Source organism: Bidens hawaiensis, unplaced genomic scaffold (assembly GCF_021521415.1).
Source record: "Bidens hawaiensis isolate Kalapana, Puna unplaced genomic scaffold, B.hawaiensis_p1.1 tig00035980_1, whole genome shotgun sequence".
Classification (NCBI taxonomy): domain Eukaryota; kingdom Viridiplantae; phylum Streptophyta; class Magnoliopsida; order Asterales; family Asteraceae; genus Bidens; species Bidens hawaiensis.
Genome location: NW_027496279.1, coordinates 210,340 through 215,363, shown reverse-complemented (window position 1 = coordinate 215,363; position 5,024 = coordinate 210,340). Strand labels below are relative to the sequence as shown.

Sequence of the window (5,024 nt, the reverse complement as noted above, 5' to 3'; positions counted from 1 at the left end):
ATACACAGGTTAAAATTATGTACATTAATTAAGCTTTCTAGACATAACTGCTTTATATATGTATGCGACTTGTTTATTTGTAAAGATATATACTTTACAGTATCATAGTTTGATGCTCAGTCTTTTCGATCATTGCGTTCATCACTATGTATTTAGTTGAAGCTACGAGTTAGAACTGAAGTTTAAGCCTTTTGAGATCCCTGTTTCACTAGCTCGTTCAGCTCCCAATTCCTTCATAGAACAAAACAAAATTACCATTAATCATAATTGTAATAATATTTAATTTGAAAATTAAATGCTCGACAATCAACACTCAATTATCCGTTACAAAAGATCTCATTCTCCTAATTACATATATCCTTCTACCGAAGATCTCGATTCTCACTCTAATTCAATGCTTTCAACAGTCATAACCACCCCCAACATCTTTACTCACGCACCCTCCACCTTTCAACATTAAACATTCCCACAAGTCCCACATAATCCACTTCACCATCAACATTTCATCAACCACACACAAATCATGCTACTAACCATATTTTGTCCAAATTGAACCAAGGATCATGAGTGAAAACTCATCCAAACTAGCCTATAAGAGGGACTAGTAATATAGTTATTTAAAAGCACAAGGACCTTAAAACACACCCAATTGTATTTTATTTTCCTTCCCTCCACATCTCTCCAAACACAAAAATTCCCTCCTTCCCTTCCAAACCCTCACTCTCTCTCTAAAACAAACAAACAAACAAACCCTTCATTTCATTTCATTTCATTTCATTTCATTTCATTTCCTTTACTACTTTCTCTCTCTAAAACCTTCAAAACCCTAACTCAATTCAACACTCACGGCCTTCAATTTCAAATAATGTCAGCTCTGTAAGTTTAGAATGTTCGTTATTGTATTATTAGTCTCATGAGCTCTGTAATGTTCATTATTCCTCTACCTGTTAAGTTTAGAATTAGGTTTTTTCTTTGTGCTACCTTGACTCTATTAGCTAGTCGTAGCAGAGTGCATATCTGCTAACTCTATCTAATAGAGTTAAGATAGCACAGAGAAACATCATAAATCTGAAGTCAGTAGGTAAATGAAGTTGAACTTTCACATAGCTCGTGATTTATTCTGATTATGCAGTATGTTTAGCATATACAATGACTAGAAGAACTCATTAAACTTTAAAGTCTGATTTTATAAACGAAATATGAAGAACAAGTTTATCTCAAATCTTTGGTTGACATTGTATAGAACCAGTGGAAAAGTGTTAATATTTAAGCACAAAATGTACAGGACACAATGTATGCTATAATCCTAAACTCTGGAAGGTGATGATTTCAGGAGTTAAATGGTAAATCATGAACATGATAGAGTTCTAATGGTAGAGTGATAACTTTCACATGGTTGTCTAGACTTCATGTGAATGAACAAATTTACCTATAAAATGAAGTTAAGTGCTTTCTAATATGGTTTGGTAACTTTAGATAGATGTTGCAAGTTACGACAAGATCCTTTTACTATAAAGATTAATGTTACAAGTCTGTGTGTGATTGATGTATTCACAGCAAGTGAAGAGAAAACTTGGAATAAGCCATTATGAAGCTGCATCAAGTGAGTGGGCGGCTTCTACAGTTAACAGTCCTGTTCACACTCCTGTTTCTGCAAAAGGTGGACGAGTCAATGGTCGGTCAAAGGCTACAAAGAACAGCAAAGCTGCTCCTCAAACCCCTATTTCCAATGCAGGCTCACCGGTTCCATTAACTCCTGCTAGCAACTGTCGTTATGACAGCTCACTAGGTAAATTATAATTACATCATTTCATTATACCTTTTTATAAATTATACACAAAAATAATTTATTATTGATGAGAATTTGTACACTTTGCAGGCCTTTTAACAAAAAAGTTAATCAACCTTATCACACAGGCTGAAGATGGTATTCTTGATTTGAATAATGCTGCTGATACTCTGGAGGTATTTTTTAATACAAATTTTATTATATATAATATATGCAATCTTGATTTTAAGAAGTTTGATTGTACAGGTGCAAAAGAGGCGGATATATGACATAACAAATGTCCTCGAAGGCATTGGTCTTATTGAAAAGAAACTCAAGAACAGAATCCGCCGGAAGTATGTTTTTTCACTAATCATTGCATGTTCTAGTTATCAACATTTGCGTGCTACTATATTATCTAGGCTTGTAAGAGGTTCACAAATAGAAACAAACATACATGAACTAACATAACTGAGCTAAAAACAATCAAAAATAATGTGAAGAACAATATGTTGCTAAAAAGGTTAATAAAATTAGGCGAAGTTGTAATGGTTCAAAAAAGTTTAAATGAATACATTAACCAACTTAGGAAACGTAAACTTACAAACATAAATAATTTTAAATGAACGAATGTAAAAGAAGGTTCACAAACATTAGTGAACGAACTAGGCATGTGCTCATGTTCATTTTAACTAAATGAACTTTCGTGCTTTCGCTGAACCTTTGGTTCGTTTACAGGCATTGTTAACAGTTGTATTTTACATGGTTTTTATAACTAATATTTCTAGGGGCCTTGATTCTTCCAAACCCGAAGAGATGGAGGATGATGTCACTCTGTTACAAGCAGAGGTTCAAAGACTTTCTATGGAAGAAAATAGATTGGATGAAAACATAAGGTTAGTTGAGAGCATTTACATTTATGGTAAATTTTATCTTAAAAGTTAAAAATTATATTTAACTGTTCGGTTGATGTTGAAACTGGTGCAGAAAAATGCAGGAAAGGATGAGGGATTTAAGCGAAGATGACAATAATCAAAAGTACTTCTGCCAATTTTTTTCTTTCTCAAATTGATATTTGTTAATTAAGTATTTGGCCAAGTTTCATACTTGCTGACACAATACTGTTTTAGATGGTTATTTGTTACAGAAGATGACATAAAAAGCCTACCGTGCTTTCAGGTGCGGTTATGCAACAATATTTTTCTCAATCTTTATATCTAGTAGTTGCATAGACACATTTATAGTTGTTCAAACTTTTGATACGTTTACAAATGACAGAATGAAACTTTGATAGCAATAAAGGCGCCACATGGGACTACTCTTGAAGTTCCCGATCCCGATGAGGTGACTCTGTAGATCGAGCTTTTGTTAAACTTAATATTTAAAATGCCACTTCAGTGTTAATATCTTTGTGTTAAACATCAGGCTGTTGATTATCCACAAAGGAGGTACAGAATAATCCTTAGAAGCACAATGGGTCCTATAGATGTATATCTTGTCAGGTAATAATAATTTATATGATCTCATATCATATGCTTATTATTATTTTTGTTATTATTATTCACTTGGGGGGCATTTTAGTCAATTTGAAGAGAAGTTTGAAGATGGTGATGGGGCTGAACAACAAGAACAAGAACAACCTATGTCTATGCCAATTGTTTCAAGTTCTGGATCCAATGATAATCCAGCAACCGAGTCAAACGTTGTTGCAAATACTGGCATGGCGGTTGAAAATAGCTTACCTCAAGATTCACCTGGGAGAATTATGAAGATAGTTCCTTCTGATGTTAATGTAAGTATCCCTGTAAACGAACGGACATGAACAAAAAGTTTTGTTTATTCAGTTAAAAGAACATAAACACGTTATATATTTTTTTAATTTATTGTCTTATTTTAAGTTAATTTAATTTTAATAACTTATAAAGCCAACATATTGTTCTTCACATTACTATTAACTAGTTTTAGCTCTTGGTTGTTTTATTCACTTATGTTCGGTTATGTTCATTTGTATACGTTCGAGAACTGTTCGTTTATATAATTAACAATTGAAAACTGAACACAAACAAGAAAGCCCTGTTCATTTGATTGTTTGTGTTTGATTTTTTGCTCGATTAGACTTAAAAGGAACAAAATCGAACACGCTTCGTGTGTGTTCGTTGTTTACAAGCTTAAATGCAACTTTGTTGAAGTAAAATTGCATTACTACCGCTAAGCCTGGCAAAACATGAGTGTTAGGGCAGGTATTGTTTTGAAACAGGTTTGGGTCAAACGGGCCAGTTTTTGAAAGTATTAATTTTTTTGTTAAAACAGGTTCTGAGCAAAATGGGTTTGCCTTGAAAAGGGTCATAATTATATTAATTCTATTTTTGCAGAATGATGAAGACTATTGGCTTTTGTCAGACCGTGAATTTCGCTCACGGATATGTGGAATACAGATTGTATGTTCTTTCAAGCTTTGCTATTTGAATGTTATATTAACTAGTAATAAGTATTAATGCGGTATTTTGTTTGTGTTTATTAACTACTTTCAGTAGGTGATATTGAATGGGACGGGGTGGATTTACTAAGTGAGGAATTTGGTTTAGCTGATGTCAGCACAGCAAACCCGAGTACCCCACCAGAGTCTGGTGTCAGCGCCCAGAAGTGAAGTCTGTTCTCAGGTATGGGGGGTTTGTTGTACAGTGAGATTGTAGAAGTTGAAAAGATTAAGATGTTGTTTGGGGATAAATAAAACTTGGTTATTTATGGGTATTATACCCATGTAGGTTTTTTCCTTTTTATCTTTACCTGAATTAAACATGCGTTATACTTATGATTTACTTTAAATCAGATTATCATTTTGGAATTGTTGTGTTATCTTTGCAAAAACCTATAATACTTATTGGGCCCTTATGTATATTATATCTTTTGATTTTGCAAGAACTTTTAATAAACTTAATATTAGACACTTGGCTGTGTGTTCTATGGACAGTTGGGCATATAGATTTAGTCATACCAGTTTCTTAGTATTTCTAATACCATTTTGTCAGTGTGCAAGGTTGTTCTGGTTTTATGAGTGATACCCATATATAGAAAATTAGAGGTGGGCACATCGGGTATATTTTGGAACCGAAATCGGGTAGGAATTGGTTTTGGGTATGGTCAACAAATGTCAAGAACCAGGTCGGGTTGGAACCGGTCTCAGGTATGGTCAGGTATTTGACCGGGTTTTAGCTAGTTCAGGTTCGGGTTTGACCGGGTGTAGCCATAGAGGTAG

The 5,024-nt window shown here is 33.9% G+C and overlaps 1 pseudogene across 1 annotated transcript; it reads left to right on the top strand.

The window, feature by feature from the left end:
* Positions 1-1,545: 1,545 nt before the first annotated feature.
* LOC143588093 (transcription factor E2FA-like) lies at positions 1,546-5,024 on the top strand (annotated as a pseudogene). The gene is made up of 11 exons (XR_013145021.1): positions 1,546-1,789; positions 1,880-1,965; positions 2,036-2,124; positions 2,557-2,664; positions 2,756-2,806; positions 2,899-2,947; positions 3,047-3,112; positions 3,194-3,270; positions 3,350-3,560; positions 4,141-4,206; positions 4,300-5,024. The product of XR_013145021.1 is annotated as a transcription factor E2FA-like (transcript).